The sequence below is a fragment of the Pristiophorus japonicus genome, chromosome 8 (genome assembly GCF_044704955.1).
Source record: "Pristiophorus japonicus isolate sPriJap1 chromosome 8, sPriJap1.hap1, whole genome shotgun sequence".
NCBI classification, from domain to species: Eukaryota; Metazoa; Chordata; class Chondrichthyes; family Pristiophoridae; genus Pristiophorus; species Pristiophorus japonicus.
In genome coordinates, this window is record NC_091984.1 from 17,313,625 (window position 1) to 17,334,788 (window position 21,164).

The window sequence follows — 21,164 nt, forward strand, 5'->3', positions numbered from 1 at the left end:
ACACTGCCCGAGACACACTGCCCGAGGCACGCTGCCCGAGACACGCGGCCCGAGACACACTGCCCGAGACACGCTGTCCAAGACACGCTGCCCGAGACACGCTGCCTGAGTCACACTGCCCGAGATACAGTGCCCGAGACACACTGCCCGAGACACAGTGCCTGAGTCACACTGCCCGAGACACGCTGCCCGAGACACAGTGCCTGAGTCACACTGCCCGAGACACACTGCCCGAGACACACTGCCCGAGACACACTACCCGAGACACACTGCCCGAGAGACACTGCCCGAGGCACACTGCCCGAGACACACTGCCCGAGGCACACTGCCCGAGACACACTGCCCGAGAGACACTGCCCGAGGCACACTGCCCGAGACACACTGCCCGAGACAAACTGCCCGAGACACACTGCCCGAGGCACACTGCCCGAGACACACTGCCCAAGACACAGTGCCCGAGACACACTGCCCGAGACACATTGCCCGAGACACACTGCCCGAGACACACTGCCCGAGACACGGTGCCCGAGACACACTGCCCGAGACAGACTGCCTGAGACACATTGCCCGAGACACAGTGCCCGAGACAGACTGCCCGAGACACACTGCCCGAGTCACACTGCCCGAGACACAGTGCCGGAGACACACTGCCCGAGACAGACTGCCCGAAACACATTGCCCGAGACACACTGCCCGAGACACAGTGCCCGAGACACACTGCCCGAGACAGATTGCCCGAGACACACTGCCCCAGACACACTGCCCGAGACACACTGCCCGAGACAGATTGCCCGAGACACATTGCCCGAGACACACTGCCCGAGACACATTGCCCGAGACACATTGCCCGAGACACACTGCCCGAGACACACTGCCCGAGACACACTGCCCGAGACAATTGCCTGAGACACACTGCCTGACATACACTGCCCGAGACAATTGCCCGGGATGTGCTGCCCGAGACACACTGCCCGAGACACTCTGCCCGAGACACACTGCCCGAGACACAGTGCCCAAGACACGCTGCCCGAGACACACTGCCCGAGACACACTGCCGCAGACATGCTGCCCGAGATACAATGCCCGAGACACACTGCCCGAGACACGCTGCCCGAGACACGCTGCCCGAGACACACTGCCCGAGGCACACTGCCCGAGACTCACTGCCCGAGACACACTGCCCGAGGCACGCTGCCCGAGACACACTGCCCGAGACACACTGCCCAAGACACAGTGCCCGAGACACACTGCCCGAGACACACTGCCCGAGTCACACTGCCCGAGACACACTGCCCAAGACACAGTGCCCGAGACACACTGCCCAAGACACAGTGCCCGAGACACACTGCCCGAGACACAGTGCCTGAGACACATTGCCCGAGACACAGTGCCCGAGACACACTGCTCGAGACACACTGCCCGAGACACAATTCCCGAGACACACTGCCCGAGTCACACTGCCCAATACACACTGCCCGAGACACACTGCCCGAGACACACTGCCCGAGACACAGTGCCCGAGACACACTGCCCGAGACAGATTGCCCGAGGCACATTCCCCGAGACACACTGCCCGAGGCACACTGCCCGAGACACACTGCCCGAGACACACTGCCCGAGGCACACTGCCCGAGACACACTGCCCGAGACACACTGCCCGAGAGACACTGCCCGAGGCACACTGCCCGAGACACACTGCCCGAGACACAGTGCCCGAGACACACTGCCCGAGACACAATTCCCGAGACACACTGCCCGAGACACATTGCCCGAGACACACTGCCCGAGACACATTGCCCGAGACACAGTGCCCGAGACACACTGCCCGAGACACACTGCCCGAGACACAATTCCCGAGACACATTGCCCGAGACACAGTGCCCGAGACACACTGCCCGAGACACACTGCTCGAGACACACTGCCTGAGACACACTGCCCGAGACACACTGCCCGAGACACAATTCCCGAGATGTGCTGCCCGAGACACACTGCCCGAGACACACTGCCCGAGACACAGTGCCCAAGACACGCTGCCCGAGACACACTGCCGCAGACACGCTGACCGAAATACACTGCCCGACACACACTGCCCGAGACACGTTGCCCGAGACACACTGCCCGAGACACAGTGCCCGAGACACACTGCCCGAGACACACTGCCCGTGACACACTGCCCAAGTCACACTGCCCGAGACACACTGCCCGAGACACACTGCCCGAGTCACACTTCCCGAGACACACTGCCCGAGACAGATTGCCCGAGACACATTGCCCGAGACACACTGCCCGAGACACAGTGCCCAAGACTCACTGCCCGAGACACATTGCCCGAGACACAGTGCCCGAGACACACTGCCCGAGACACACTGCCCGAGACACAATTCCCGAGACACAGTGCCCGAGACACACTGCCCGAGACACACTGCCCGAGACACATTGCCCGAGACACAGTGCCCGAGACACACTGCCCGAGACACACTGCCCGAGACACACTGACTGAGACACACTGCCCGAGACACACTGCCCGAGACACAGTGCCCGAGACACACTGCCCGAGACACATTGCCCGAGACACACTGCCCGAGACACACTGCCCGAGACACGGTGCCCGAGACACACTGCCCGAGACAGACTGCCTCAGACACATTGCCCGAGACACAGTGCCCGAGACAGACTGCCCGAGACACACTGCCCGAGTCACACTGCCCGAGACACAGTGCCGGAGACACACTGCCCGAGACAGACTGCCCGAAACACATTGCCCGAGACACACTGCCCGAGACACAGTGCCCGAGACACACTGCCCGAGACAGATTGCCCGAGACACACTGCCCGAGACACACTGCCCGAGACACACTGCCCGAGACAGATTGCCCGAGACACATTGCCCGAGACACACTGCCCGAGACACATTGCCCGAGACACATTGCCCGAGACACACTGCCCGAGACACACTGCCCGAGACACACTGCCCGAGACAATTGCCTGAGACACACTGCCTGACATACACTGCCCGAGACAATTGCCCGGGATGTGCTGCCCGAGACACACTGCCCGAGACACTCTGCCCGAGACACACTGCCCGAGACACAGTGCCCAAGACACGCTGCCCGAGACACACTGCCCGAGACACACTGCCGCAGACATGCTGCCCGAGATACAATGCCCGAGACACACTGCCCGAGACACGCTGCCCGAGACACGCTGCCCGAGACACACTGCCCGAGGCACACTGCCCGAGACTCACTGCCCGAGACACACTGCCCGAGGCACGCTGCCCGAGACACACTGCCCGAGACACACTGCCCAAGACACAGTGCCCGAGACACACTGCCCGAGACACACTGCCCGAGTCACACTGCCCGAGACACACTGCCCAAGACACAGTGCCCGAGACACACTGCCCAAGACACAGTGCCCGAGACACACTGCCCGAGACACAGTGCCTGAGACACATTGCCCGAGACACAGTGCCCGAGACACACTGCTCGAGACACACTGCCCGAGACACAATTCCCGAGACACACTGCCCGAGTCACACTGCCCAATACACACTGCCCGAGACACACTGCCCGAGACACACTGCCCGAGACACAGTGCCCGAGACACACTGCCCGAGACAGATTGCCCGAGGCACATTCCCCGAGACACACTGCCCGAGGCACACTGCCCGAGACACACTGCCCGAGACACACTGCCCGAGGCACACTGCCCGAGACACAGTGCCCGAGACACACTGCCCGAGAGACACTGCCCGAGACACACTGCCCGAGACACATTGCCCGAGACACACTGCCCGAGACACATTGCCCGAGACACAGTGCCCGAGACACACTGCCCGAGACACACTGCCCGAGACACAATTCCCGAGACACATTGCCCGAGACACAGTGCCCGAGACACACTGCCCGAGACACACTGCTCGAGACACACTGCCTGAGACACACTGCCCGAGACACACTGCCCGAGACACAATTCCCGAGATGTGCTGCCTGAGACACACTGCCCGAGACACACTGCCCGAGACACAATTCCCGAGATGTGCTGCCCGAGACACACTGCCCGAGACACACTGCCCGAGACACAGTGCCCAAGACACGCTGCCCGAGACACACTGCCGCAGACACGCTGCCCGAAATACACTGCCCGAGACACACTGCCCGAGACACGTTGCCCGAGACACACTGCCCGAGACACAGTGCCCGAGACACACTGCCCGAGACACACTGCCCGTGACACACTGCCCAAGTCACACTGCCCGAGACACACTGCCCGAGACACACTGCCCGAGTCACACTTCCCGAGACACACTGCCCGAGACAGATTGCCCGAGACACATTGCCCGAGACACACTGCCCGAGACACAGTGCCCAAGACACACTGCCCGAGACACATTGCCCGAGACACAGTGCCCGAGACACACTGCCCGAGACACACTGCCCGAGACACAATTCCCGAGACACAGTGCCCGAGACACACTGCCCGAGACACACTGCCCGAGACACATTGCCCGAGACACAGTGCCCGAGACACACTGCCCGAGACACACTGCCCGAGACACACTGACTGAGACACACTGCCCGAGACAAACTGCCCGAGACACAATTCCCGAGATGTGCTGCCTGAGACACACTGCCCGAGACACACTGCCCGAGACACAATTCCCGAGACACAGTGCCCAAGACACGCTGCCCGAGACACACTGCCCGAGACACACTGCCCGAAATACACTGCCCGAAATACACTGCCCGCAGACACACTGCCCGAGACACACTGCCCGAGACACAATTCCCGAGACACATTGCCCGAGACACAGTGCCCGAGACACACTGCCCGAGACACACTGCCCGAGACACACTGCCTGAGACACACTGCCCGAGACACACTGCCCGAGACACAATTCCCGAGATGTGCTGCCTGAGACACACTGCCCGAGACACACTGCCCGAGACACAATTCCCGAGATGTGCTGCCCGAGACACACTGCCCGAGACACACTGCCCGAGACACACTGCCCAAGACACGCTGCCCGAGACACACTGCCGCAGACACGCTGCCCGAAATACACTGCCCGAGACACACTGCCCGAGACACGCTGCCCGAGACACACTGCCCGAGGCACACTGCCCGAGACACGCTGCCTGAGACACACTGCCCGAGACACAGTGCCTGAGTCACACTGCCCGAGACACATTGCCCGAGACACAGTGCCCGAGACATACTGCCCGAGACACAGTGCCCGAGACAGACTGCCCGAGACACACTGCCCGAGACACATTGCCCGAGTCACAGTGCCCGAGACACACTGCCCGAGACACACTGCCCGAGACACAGTGCCCGAGACACACTGTCCGAGACACACTGCCCGAGACACAGTGCCCGAGACACACTGCCCGTGACAGACTGCCCGAGACACATTGCCCGAGACACAGTGCCCAAGACACACTGCCCGAGTCACACTGCCCGAGACACACTGCCCGAGGCACACTGCCCGAGACACCGTGCCCGAGACAATTGCCCGAGGCACACTGCCCGAGGCACACTGCCCGAGGCACACTGCCCGAGGCACGCTGCCCGAGACACGCGGCCCGAGACACACTGCCCGAGGCACGCTGTCCAAGACACGCTGCCCGAGACACGCTGCCTGAGTCACACTGCCCGAGATACAGTGCCCGAGACACACTGCCCGAGACACAGTGCCTGAGTCACAGTGCCCGAGACACACTGCCCGAGACACACTGCCCGAGACACACTGACTGAGACACACTGCCCGAGACACACTGCCCGAGACACAGTGCCCGAGACACACTGCCCGAGACACATTGCCCGAGACACACTGCCCGAGACACACTGCCCGAGACACGGTGCCCGAGACACACTGCCCGAGACAGACTGCCTCAGACACATTGCCCGAGACACAGTGCCCGAGACAGACTGCCCGAGACACACTGCCCGAGTCACACTGCCCGAGACACAGTGCCGGAGACACACTGCCCGAGACAGACTGCCCGAAACACATTGCCCGAGACACACTGCCCGAGACAGATTGCCCGAGACACACTGCCCGAGACACACTGCCCGAGACACACTGCCCGAGACAGATTGCCCGAGACACATTGCCCGAGACACACTGCCCGAGACACATTGCCCGAGACACATTGCCCGAGACACACTGCCCGAGACACACTGCCCGAGACACACTGCCCGAGACAATTGCCTGAGACACACTGCCTGACATACACTGCCCGAGACAATTGCCCGGGATGTGCTGCCCGAGACACACTGCCCGAGACACTCTGCCCGAGACACACTGCCCGAGACACAGTGCCCGAGACACGCTGCCCGAGACACACTGCCCGAGACACACTGCCGCAGACATGCTGCCCGAGATACAATGCCCGAGACACACTGCCCGAGACACGCTGCCCGAGACACGCTGCCCGAGACACACTGCCCGAGGCACACTGCCCGAGACTCACTGCCCGAGACACACTGCCCGAGGCACGCTGCCCGAGACACACTGCCCGAGACACACTGCCCAAGACACAGTGCCCGAGACACACTGCCCGAGACACACTGCCCGAGTCACACTGCCCGAGACACACTGCCCAAGACACAGTGCCCGAGACACACTGCCCAAGACACAGTGCCCGAGACACACTGCCCGAGACACAGTGCCTGAGACACATTGCCCGAGACACAGTGCCCGAGACACACTGCTCGAGACACACTGCCCGAGACACAATTCCCGAGACACACTGCCCGAGTCACACTGCCCAATACACACTGCCCGAGACACACTGCCCGAGACACACTGCCCGAGACACAGTGCCCGAGACACACTGCCCGAGACAGATTGCCCGAGGCACATTCCCCGAGACACACTGCCCGAGGCACACTGCCCGAGACACACTGCCCGAGACACACTGCCCGAGGCACACTGCCCGAGACACAGTGCCCGAGACACACTGCCCGAGAGACACTGCCCGAGACACACTGCCCGAGACACATTGCCCGAGACACACTGCCCGAGACACATTGCCCGAGACACAGTGCCCGAGACACACTGCCCGAGACACACTGCCCGAGACACAATTCCCGAGACACATTGCCCGAGACACAGTGCCCGAGACACACTGCCCGAGACACACTGCTCGAGACACACTGCCTGAGACACACTGCCCGAGACACACTGCCCGAGACACAATTCCCGAGATGTGCTGCCTGAGACACACTGCCCGAGACACACTGCCCGAGACACAATTCCCGAGATGTGCTGCCCGAGACACACTGCCCGAGACACACTGCCCGAGACACAGTGCCCAAGACACGCTGCCCGAGACACACTGCCGCAGACACGCTGCCCGAAATACACTGCCCGAGACACACTGCCCGAGACACGTTGCCCGAGACACACTGCCCGAGACACAGTGCCCGAGACACACTGCCCGAGACACACTGCCCGTGACACACTGCCCAAGTCACACTGCCCGAGACACACTGCCCGAGACACACTGCCCGAGTCACACTTCCCGAGACACACTGCCCGAGACAGATTGCCCGAGACACATTGCCCGAGACACACTGCCCGAGACACAGTGCCCAAGACACACTGCCCGAGACACATTGCCCGAGACACAGTGCCCGAGACACACTGCCCGAGACACACTGCCCGAGACACAATTCCCGAGACACAGTGCCCGAGACACACTGCCCGAGACACACTGCCCGAGACACATTGCCCGAGACACAGTGCCCGAGACACACTGCCCGAGACACACTGCCCGAGACACACTGACTGAGACACACTGCCCGAGACAAACTGCCCGAGACACAATTCCCGAGATGTGCTGCCTGAGACACACTGCCCGAGACACACTGCCCGAGACACAATTCCCGAGACACAGTGCCCAAGACACGCTGCCCGAGACACACTGCCCGAGACACACTGCCCGAAATACACTGCCCGAAATACACTGCCCGCAGACACACTGCCCGAGACACACTGCCCGAGACACAATTCCCGAGACACATTGCCCGAGACACAGTGCCCGAGACACACTGCCCGAGACACACTGCCCGAGACACACTGCCTGAGACACACTGCCCGAGACACACTGCCCGAGACACAATTCCCGAGATGTGCTGCCTGAGACACACTGCCCGAGACACACTGCCCGAGACACAATTCCCGAGATGTGCTGCCCGAGACACACTGCCCGAGACACACTGCCCGAGACACACTGCCCAAGACACGCTGCCCGAGACACACTGCCGCAGACACGCTGCCCGAAATACACTGCCCGAGACACACTGCCCGAGACACGCTGCCCGAGACACACTGCCCGAGGCACACTGCCCGAGACACGCTGCCTGAGACACACTGCCCGAGACACAGTGCCTGAGTCACACTGCCCGAGACACATTGCCCGAGACACAGTGCCCGAGACATACTGCCCGAGACACAGTGCCCGAGACACACTGCCCGAGACACACTGCCCGAGACACATTGCCCGAGTCACAGTGCCCGAGACACACTGCCCGAGACACACTGCCCGAGACACAGTGCCCGAGACACACTGTCCGAGACACACTGCCCGAGACACAGTGCCCGAGACACACTGCCCGTGACAGACTGCCCGAGACACATTGCCCGAGACACAGTGCCCAAGACACACTGCCCGAGTCACACTGCCCGAGACACACTGCCCGAGGCACACTGCCCGAGACACAGTGCCCGAGACAATTGCCCGAGGCACACTGCCCGAGGCACACTGCCCGAGACACACTGCCCGAGGCACGCTGCCCGAGACACGCGGCCCGAGACACACTGCCCGAGGCACGCTGTCCAAGACACGCTGCCCGAGACACGCTGCCTGAGTCACACTGCCCGAGATACAGTGCCCGAGACACACTGCCCGAGACACAGTGCCTGAGTCACACTGCCCGAGACACGCTGCCCGAGACACAGTGCCTGAGTCACACTGCCCGAGACACACTGCCCGAGACACACTGCCCGAGACACACTACCCGAGACACACTGCCCGAGAGACACTGCCCGAGGCACACTGCCCGAGACACACTGCCCGAGGCACACTGCCCGAGACACACTGCCCGAGAGACACTGCCCGAGGCACACTGCCCGAGACACACTGCCCGAGACAAACTGCCCGAGACACACTGCCCGAGGCACACTGCCCGAGACACACTGCCCGAGACACAGTGCCCGAGACACACTGCCCGAGACACATTGCCCGAGACACACTGCCCGAGACACACTGCCCGAGACACGGTGCCCGAGACACACTGCCCGAGACAGACTGCCTGAGACACATTGCCCGAGACACAGTGCCCGAGACAGACTGCCCGAGACACACTGCCCGAGTCACACTGCCCGAGACACAGTGCCAGAGACACACTGCCCGAGACAGACTGCCCGAAACACATTGCCCGAGACACACTGTCCGAGACACAGTGCCCGAGACACACTGCCCGAGACAGATTGCCCGAGACACATTGCCCGAGACACACTGCCCTAGACACACTGCCCGAGACACACTGCCCGAGACAGATTGCCCGAGACACATTGCCCGAGACACACTGCCCGAGACACATTGCCCGAGACACATTGCCCGAGACACACTGCCCGAGACACACTGCCCGAGACAATTGCCTGAGACACACTGCCTGACATACACTGCCCGAGACAATTGCCCGGGATGTGCTGCCCGAGACACACTGCCCGAGACACTCTGCCCGAGACACACTGCCCGAGACACAGTGCCCAAGACACGCTGCCCGAGACACACTGCCCGAGACACACTGCCGCAGACATGCTGCCCGAGATACACTGCCCGAGACACACTGCCCGAGACACGCTGCCCGAGACACGCTGCCCGAGACACACTGCCCGAGGCACACTGCCCGAGACTCACTGCCCGAGACACACTGCCCGAGGCACGCTGCCCGAGACACACTGCCCGAGACACACTGCCCAAGACACAGTGCCCGAGACACACTGCCCGAGACACACTGCCCGAGTCACACTGCCCGAGACACACTGCCCAAGACACAGTGCCCGAGACACACTGCCCGAGACACAGTGCCCGAGACACACTGCCCGAGACACAGTGCCTGAGACACATTGCCCGAGACACAGTGCCCGAGACACACTGCTCGAGACACACTGCCCGAGACACAATTCCCGAGACACACTGCCCGAGTCACACTGCCCAATACACACTGCCCGAGACACACTGCCCGAGACACACTGCCCGAGACACAGTGCCCGAGACACACTGCCCGAGACAGATTGCCCGAGGCACATTCCCCGAGACACACTGCCCGAGGCACACTGCCCGAGACACACTGCCCGAGAGACACTGCCCGAGGCACACTGCCCGAGACACACTGCCCGAGACACACTTTCCGAGAGACACTGCCCGAGGCACACTGCCCGAGACACACTGCCCGAGACACAGTGCCCGAGACACACTGCCCGAGACACAATTCCCGAGACACACTGCCCGAGACACATTGCCCGAGACACACTGCCCGAGACACATTGCCCGAGACACAGTGCCCGAGACACACTGCCCGAGACACACTGCCCGAGACACAATTCCCGAGACACATTGCCCGAGACACAGTGCCCGAGACACACTGCCCGAGACACACTGCTCGAGACACACTGCCTGAGACACACTGCCCGAGACACACTGCCCGAGACACAATACCCGAGATGTGCTGCCTGAGACACACTGCCCGAGACACACTGCCCGAGACACAATTCCCGAGATGTGCTGCCCGAGACACACTGCCCGAGACACACTGCCCGAGACACAGTGCCCAAGACACGCTGCCCGAGACACACTGCCGCAGACACGCTGCCCGAAATACACTGCCCGAGACACACTGCCCGAGACACGTTGCCCGAGACACACTGCCCGAGACACAGTGCCCGAGACACACTGCCCGAGACACACTGCCCGTGACACACTGCCCAAGTCACACTGCCCGAGACACACTGCCCGAGACACACTGCCCGAGTCACACTTCCCGAGACACACTGCCCAAGACAGATTGCCCGAGACACATTGCCCGAGACACACTGCCCGAGACACAGTGCCCAAGACACACTGCCCGAGACACATTGCCCGAGACACAGTGCCCGAGACACACTGCCCGAGACACACTGCCCGAGACACAATTCCCGAGACACAGTGCCCGAGACACACTGCCCGAGACACACTGCCCGAGACACACTGCCCGAGACACACTGACTGAGACACACTGCCCGAGACAAACTGCCCGAGACACAATTCCCGAGATGTGCTGCCTGAGACACACTGCCCGAGACACACTGCCCGAGACACAATTCCCGAAATACACTGCCCGAAATACACTGCCCGCAGACACACTGCCCGAGACACACTGCCCGAGACACAATTCCCGAGACACATTGCCCGAGACACAGTGCCCGAGACACACTGCCCGAGACACAATTCCCGAGACACATTGCCCGAGACACAGTGCCCGAGACACACTGCCCGAGACACACTGCCCGAGACACACTGCCTGAGACACACTGCCCAAGACACACTGCCCGAGACACAATTCCCGAGATGTGCTGCCCGAGACACACTGCCCGAGACACACTGCCCGAGACACAGTGCCCAAGACACGCTGCCCGAGACACACTGCCGCAGACACGCTGCCCGAAATACACTGCCCGAGACACACTGCCCGAGACACGCTGCCCGAGACACACTGCCCGAGGCACACTGCCCGAGACTCACTGCCCGAGATACACTGCCCGAGGCAGGCTGCCCGAGACACGTTGCCCGAGACACACTGCCCGAGACACAGTGCCCGAGACACACTGCCCGAGACACACTGCCCGTGACACACTGCCCGAGTCACACTGCCCGAGACACACTGCCCGAGACACACTGCCCGAGTCACACTTCCCGAGACACACTGCCCGAGACAGATTGCCCGAGACACATTGCCCGAGACACACTGCCCGAGACACAGTGCCCGAGACACACTGCCCGAGACACATTGCCCGAGACACAGTGCCCGAGACACACTGCCCGAGACACACTGCCCGAGACACAATTCCCGAGACACAGTGCCCGAGACACACTGCCCGAGACACACTGCCCGAGACACATTGCCCGAGACACAGTGCCCGAGACACACTGCCCGAGACACACTGCCCGAGACACACTGCCTGAGACACACTGCCCGAGACACACTGCCCGAGACACAATTCCCGAGATGTGCTGCCTGAGACACACTGCCCGAGACACACTGCCCGAGACCCAATTCCCGAGATGTGCTGCCCGAGACACACTGCCCGAGACACACTGCCCGAGACACACTGCCCGAAATACACTGCCCGAGACACAGTGCCCAAGACACACTGCCCGAGACACACTGCCCGAGACACACTGCCCGAGACACACTGCCCAAGACACACTGCCCGAGACACAGTGCCCAAGACACGCTGCCCGAGACACACTGCCCGAGACACACTGCCGCAGACACGCTGCCGGAAATACACTGCCCGAGACACACTGCCCGAGACACACTGCCCGAGACACAATTCCCGAGACACATTGCCCGAGACACAGTGCCCGAGACACACTGCCCGAGACACACTGCCCGAGACACACTGCCTGAGACACACTGCCCGAGACACACTGCCCGAGACACAATTCCCGAGATGTGCTGCCCGAGACACACTGCCCGAGACACACTGCCCGAGACACAGTGCCCAAGACACGCTGCCCGAGACACACTGCCGCAGACACGCTGCCCGAAATACACTGCCCGAGACACACTGCCCGAGACACGCTGCCCGAGACACACTGCCCGAGGCACACTGCCCGAGACTCACTGCCCGAGATACACTGCCCGAGGCAGGCTGCCCGAGACACGTTGCCCGAGACACACTGCCCGAGACACAGTGCCCGAGACACACTGCCCGAGACACACTGCCCGTGACACACTGCCCGAGTCACACTGCCCGAGACACACTGCCCGAGACACACTGCCCGAGTCACACTTCCCGAGACACACTGCCCGAGACAGATTGCCCGAGACACATTGCCCGAGACACACTGCCGGAGACACAGTGCCCGAGACACACTGCCCGAGACACATTGCCCGAGACACAGTGCCCGAGACACACTGCCCGAGACACACTGCCCGAGACACAATTCCCGAGACACAGTGCCCGAGACACACTGCCCGAGACACACTGCCCGAGACACATTGCCCGAGACACAGTGCCCGAGACACACTGCCCGAGACACACTGCCCGAGACACACTGCCTGAGACACACTGCCCGAGACACACTGCCCGAGACACAATTCCCGAGATGTGCTGCCTGAGACACACTGCCCGAGACACACTGCCCGAGACACAATTCCCGAGATGTGCTGCCCGAGACACACTGCCCAAGACACACTGCCCGAGACACAGTGCCCAAGACACGCTGCCCGAGACACACTGCCCGAGACACACTGCCGCAGACACGCTGCCCGAAATACACTGCCCGAGACACACTGCCCGAGACACGCTGCCCGAGACACGTTGCCCGAGACACACTGCCCGAGGCACACTGCCCGAGACTCACTGCCCGAGATACACTGCCCGAGGCAGGCTGCCCGAGACACGGTGCCCGAGACACACTGCCCGAGACACAATGCCCGAGACACACTGCCCGAGACACACTTCCCGAGTCACACTGCCCAAGACACAGTGCCCGAGACACACTGCCCGATACACACTGCCCGAGTCACACTGCCCGAGACACACTGCCCGAGACACAGTGCCCGAGACACACTGCCCGAGACACACTGCCCGAGACACATTGCCCGAGACACAGTGCCCGAGACACACTGCCCGAGACACACTGCCCGAGACACACTGCCCGAGTCACACTGCCCAATACACACTGCCCGAGACACACTGCCCGAGACACACTGCCCGAGACACAGTGCCCGAGACACACTGCCCGAGACAGATTGCCCGAGGCACATTCCCCGAGACACACTGCCCGAGGCACACTGCCCGAGACAGATTGCCCGAGGCACATTCCCCGAGACACACTGCCCGAGAGACACTGACCGAGGCACACTGCCCGAGACACACTGCCCGAGACACAGTGCCCGAGACACACTGCCCGAGACACACTGCCCGAGTCACACTTCCCGAGACACACTGCCCGAGACAGATTGCCCGAGACACAGTGCCCGAGACACACTGCCCGAGACACACTGCCCGAGACACAGTGCCCGAGACACACTGCCCGAGACACACTACCCGAGACACACTGCCTGAGACACACTGCCCGAGACACACTGCCCGAGACACAATTCCCGAGATGTGCTGCCTGAGACACACTGCCCGAGACACACTGCCCGAGACACAATTCCCGAGATGTGCTGCCCGAGACACACTGCCCGAGACACACTGCCCGAGACACAGTGCCCAAGACACGCTGTCCGAGACACACTGCCCGAGACACACTGCCCGAAATACACTGCCCGAAATACACTGCCCGCAGACACACTGCCCGAGACACACTGCCCGAGACACAATTCCCGAGACACATTGCCCGAGACACAGTGCCCGAGACACACTGCCCGAGACACACTGCCCGAGACACACTGCCTGAGACACACTGCCCGAGACACACTGCCCGAGACACAATTCCCGAGATGTGCTGCCTGAGACACACTGCCCGAGACACACTGCCCGAGACACAATTCCCGAGATGTGCTGCCCGAGACACACTGCCCGAGACACACTGCCCGAGACACAGTGCCCAAGACACGCTGCCCGAGACACACTGCCCGAGACACACTGCCCGAAATACACTGCCCGAAATACACTGCCCGCAGACACACTGCCCGAGACACACTGCCCGAGACACAATTCCCGAGACACATTGCCCGAGACACGTTGCCCGAGACACACTGCCCGAGACACAGTGCCCGAGACACACTGCCCGAGACACACTGCCCGTGACACACTGCCCGAGTCACACTTCCCGAGACACACTGCCCGAGACACACTGCCCGAGTCACACTTCCCGAGACACACTGCCCGAGACAGATTGCCCGAGACACATTGCCCGAGACACAGTGCCCGAGACACACTGCCCGAGACACATTGCCCGAGACACAGTGCCCGAGACACACTGCCCGAGACACACTGCCCGAGACACAATTCCCGAGACACATTGCCCGAGACACACTGCCCGAGACACACTGCCCGAGACACATTGCCCGAGACACAGTGCCCGAGACACACTGCCCGAGACACACTGCCCGAGACACACTGCCTGAGACACACTGCCCGAGACACACTGCCTGAGACACACTGCCCGAGACACACTGCCCGAGACACAATTCCCGAGATGTGCTGCCCGAGACACACTGCCCGAGACACACTGCCCGAGACACAGTGCCCAAGACACGCTGCCCGAGACACACTGCCGCAGACACGCTGCCCGAAATACACTGCCCGAGACACACTGCCCGAGACACGCTGCCCGAGACACACTGCCCGAGGCACACTGCCCGAGACTCACTGCCCGAGATACACTGCCCGAGGCAGGCTGCCCGAGACACGTTGCCCGAGACACACTGCCCGAGACACAGTGCCCGAGACACACTGCCCGAGACACACTGCCCGTGACACACTGCCCGAGTCACACTGCCCGAGACACACTGCCCGAGACACACTGCCCGAGTCACACTTCCCGAGACACACTGCCCGAGACAGATTGCCCGAGACACATTGCCCGAGACACACTGCCCGAGACACAGTGCCCGAGACACACTGCCCGAGACACATTGCCCGAGACACAGTGCCCGAGACACACTGCCCGAGACACACTGCCCGAGACACAATTCCCGAGACACAGTGCCCGAGACACACTGCCCGAGACACACTGCCCGAGACACATTGCCCGAGACACAGTGCCCGAGACACACTGCCCGAGACACACTGCCCGAGACACACTGCCTGAGACACACTGCCCGAGACACACTGCCCGAGACACAATTCCCGAGATGTGCTGCCTGAGACACACTGCCCGAGACACACTGCCCGAGACACAATTCCCGAGATGTGCTGCCCGAGACACACTGCCCAAGACACACTGCCCGAGACACAGTGCCCAAGACACGCTGCCCGAGACACACTGCCCGAGACACACTGCCGCAGACACGCTGCCCGAAATACACTGCCCGAGACACACTGCCCGAGACACGCTGCCCGAGACACGTTGCCCGAGACACACTGCCCGAGGCACACTGCCCGAGACTCACTGCCCGAGATACACTGCCCGAGGCAGGCTGCCCGAGACACGGTGCCCGAGACACACTGCCCGAGACACAATGCCCGAGACACACTGCCCGAGACACACTGCCCGAGTCACACTGCCCAAGACACAGTGCCCGAGACACACTGCCCGATACACACTGCCCGAGTCACACTGCCCGAGACACACTGCCCGAGACACAGTGCCCGAGACACACTGCCCGAGACACACTGCCCGAGACACATTGCCCGAGACACAGTGCCCGAGACACACTGCCCGAGACACACTGCCCGAGACACACTGCCCGAGTCACACTGCCCAATACACACTGCCCGAGACACACTGCCCGAGACACACTGCCCGAGACACAGTGCCCGAGACACACTGCCCGAGACAGATTGCCCGAGGCACATTCCCCGAGACACACTGCCCGAGGCACACTGCCCGAGACAGATTGCCCGAGGCACATTCCCCGAGACACACTGCCCGAGAGACACTGACCGAGGCACACTGCCCGAGACACACTGCCCGAGACACAGTGCCCGAGACACACTGCCCGAGACACACTGCCCGAGTCACACTTCCCGAGACACACTGCCCGAGACAGATTGCCCGAGACACAGTGCCCGAGACACACTGCCCGAGACACACTGCCCGAGACACAGTGCCCGAGACACACTGCCCGAGACACACTACCCGAGACACACTGCCTGAGACACACTGCCCGAGACACACTGCCCGAGACACAATTCCCGAGATGTGCTGCCTGAGACACACTGCCCGAGACACACTGCCCGAGACACAATTCCCGAGATGTGCTGCCCGAGACACACTGCCCGAGACACACTGCCCGAGACACAGTGCCCAAGACACGCTGTCCGAGACACACTGCCCGAGACACACTGCCCGAAATACACTGCCCGAAATACACTGCCCGCAGACACACTGCCCGAGACACACTGCCCGAGACACAATTCCCGAGACACATTGCCCGAGACACAGTGCCCGAGACACACTGCCCGAGACACACTGCCCGAGACACACTGCCTGAGACACACTGCCCGAGACACACTGCCCGAGACACAATTCCCGAGATGTGCTGCCTGAGACACACTGCCCGAGACACACTGCCCGAGACACAATTCCCGAGATGTGCTGCCCGAGACACACTGCCCGAGACACACTGCCCGAGACACAGTGCCCAAGACACGCTGCCCGAGACACACTGCCCGAGACACACTGCCCGAAATACACTGCCCGAAATACACTGCCCGCAGACACACTGCCCGAGACACACTGCCCGAGACACAATTCCCGAGACACATTGCCCGAGACACGTTGCCCGAGACACACTGCCCGAGACACAGTGCCCGAGACACACTGCCCGAGACACACTGCCCGTGACACACTGCCCGAGTCACACTTCCCGAGACACACTGCCCGAGACACACTGCCCGAGTCACACTTCCCGAGACACACTGCCCGAGACAGATTGCCCGAGACACATTGCCCGAGACACACTGCCCGAGACACAGTGCCCGAGACACACTGCCCGAGACACATTGCCCGAGACACAGTGCCCGAGACACACTGCCCGAGACACACTGCCCGAGACACAATTCCCGAGACACATTGCCCGAGACACACTGCCCGAGACACACTGCCCGAGACACATTGCCCGAGACACAGTGCCCGAGACACACTGCCCGAGACACACTGCCCGAGACACACTGCCCGAGACACACTGCCCGAGACACAATTCCCGAGATGTGCTGCCTGAGACACACTGCCCGAGACACACTGCCCGAGACACAATTCCCGAGATGTGCTGCCCGAGACACACTGCCCAAGACACACTGCCCGAGACACAGTGCCCAAGACACGCTGCCCGAGACACACTGCCCGAGACACACTGCCGCAGACACGCTGCCCGAAATACACTGCCCGAGACACACTGCCCGAGACACGCTGCCCGAGACACGCTGCCCGAGACACACTGCCCGAGGCACACAGCCCGAGACTCACTGCGCGAGATACACTGCCCGAGGCAGGCTGCCCGAGACACGGTGCCCGAGACACACTGCCCGAGACACAGTGCCCGAGACACACTGCCCGAGACACACTGCCCGTGACACACTGCCCGAGTCACACTGCCCGAGACACACTGCCCGAGACACACTGCCTGAGTCACACTGCCCGAGACACACTGCCCAAGACACAGTGCCCGAGACACACTGCCCGATACACACTGCCCGAGTCACACTGCCCGAGACACACTGCCCGAGACACAGTGCCCGAGACACACTGCCCGAGACACACTGCCCGAGACACAGTGCCCGAGACACAGTGCCCGAGACAGATTGCCCGAGACACACTGCCCGAGACACACTGCCCGAGACACACTGCCCGAGTCACACTTCCCGAGACACACTGCCCGAGACAGATTGCCCGAGACACATTGCCCAAGACACACTGCCCGAGACACAGTGCCCAAGACACACTGCCCGAGACACATTGCCCGAGACACAGTGCCCGAGACACACTGCCCGAGACACACTGCCCGAGACACAATTCCCGAGACACAGTGCCCAGACACACTGCCCGAGACACACTGCCCGAGACACATTGCCCGAGACACAGTGCCCGAGACACACTGCCCGAGACACACTGCCCGAGACACACTGCCTGAGACACACTGCCCGAGACACACTGCCCGAGACACAATTCCCGAGATGTGCTGCCTGAGACACACTGCCCGAGACACACTGCCCGAGACACAATTCCCGAGATGTGCTGCCCGAGACACACTGCCCGAGACACACTGCCCGAGACACAGTGCCCAAGACACGCTGCCCGAGACACACTGCCCGAGACACACTGCCCGAAATACACTGCCCGAAATACACTGCCCGCAGACACACTGCCCGAGACACACTGCCCGAGACACAATTCCCGAGACACATTGCCCGAGACACAGTGCCCGAGACACACTGCCCGAGACACACTGCCCGAGACACACTGCCTGAGACACACTGCCCGAGACACACTGCCCGAGACACAATTCCCGAGATGTGCTGCCTGAGACACACTGCCCGAGACACACTGCCCGAGACACAATTCCCGAGATGTGCTGCCCGAGACACGCTGCCCGAGACACACTGCCGCAGACACGCTGCCCGAAATACACTGCCCGAGACACACTGCCCGAGACACGCTGCCCGAGACACACTGCCCGAGGCACACTGCCCGAGACTCACTGCCCGAGATACACTGCCCGAGGCAGGCTGCCCGAGACACGTTGCCCGAGACACACTGCCCGAGACACAGTGCCCGAGACACACTGCCCGAGACACACTGCCCGTGACACACTGCCCGAGTCACACTGCCCGAGACACACTGCCCGAGACACACTGCCCGAGTCACACTTCCCGAGACACACTGCCCGAGACAGATTGCCCGAGACACATTGCCCGAGACACACTGCCCGAGACACAGTGCCCGAGACACACTGCCCGAGACACATTGCCCGAGACACAGTGCCCGAGACACACTGCCCGAGACACACTGCCCGAGACACAATTCCCGAGACACAGTGCCCGAGACACACTGCCCGAGACACACTGCCCGAGACACATTGCCCGAGACACAGTGCCCGAGACACACTGCCCGAGACACACTGCCCGAGAAACAGTGCCTGAGACACACTGCCCGAGACACACTGCCCGAGACACAATTCCCGAGATGTGCTGCCTGAGACACACTGCCCGAGACACAGTGCCCGAGACACACTGCCCGAGACCCACTGCCCGAGACACACTGCCCGTGACACACTGCCCGAGTCACACTGCCCGAGACACACTGCCCGAGACACACTGCCCGAGTCACACTGCCCGAGACACACTGCCCGAGTCACACTGCCCGAGACACAGTGCCCGAGACACACTGCCCGAGACACACTGCCCGAGACACATTGCCCGAGACACAGTGCCCGAGACACACTGCCCGAGACACACTGCCCGAGTCACACTGCCCGAGTCACACTGCCCGATACACACTGCCCGAGACACACTGCCCGAGACACACTGCCCGAGACACAGTGCCCGAGACACACTGCCCGAGACAGATTGCCCGAGACACACTGCCCGAGACACACTGCCCGTGACACACTGCCCGAGTCACACTGCCCGAGACACACTGCCCGAGACACACTGCCCGAGTCACACTGCCCGATACACACTGCCCGAGACACACTGCCCGAGACACATTGCCCGAGACACAGTGCCCGAGACACACTGCCCGAGACACACTGCCCGAGTCACACTGCCCAATACACACTGCCCGAGACACACTGCCCGAGACACACTGCCCGAGACACAGTGCCCGAGACACACTGCCCGAGACACACTGCCCGAGACACAGTGCCCGAGACACACTGCCCGAGACAGATTGCCCGAGGCACATTCTCCGAGACACACTGCCCGAGGCACACTGCCCGAGACAGATTGCCCGAGGCACATTCCCCGAGACACACTGCCCGAGACACACTGCCCGAGAGACACTGCCCGAGGCACACTGCCCGAGACACACTGCCCGAGACACAGTGCCCGAGACACACTGCCCGAGACACATTGCCCGAGACACACTGCCCTAGACACACTGCCCGAGACACACTGCCCGAGTCACACTTCCCGAGACACACTGCCCGAGACACAATTCCCGAGATGTGCTGCCCGAGACACACTGCCCGAGACACACTGCCCGAGACACACTGCCCGAGACACATTGCCCGAGACACAGTGCCCGAGACACACTGCCCGAGA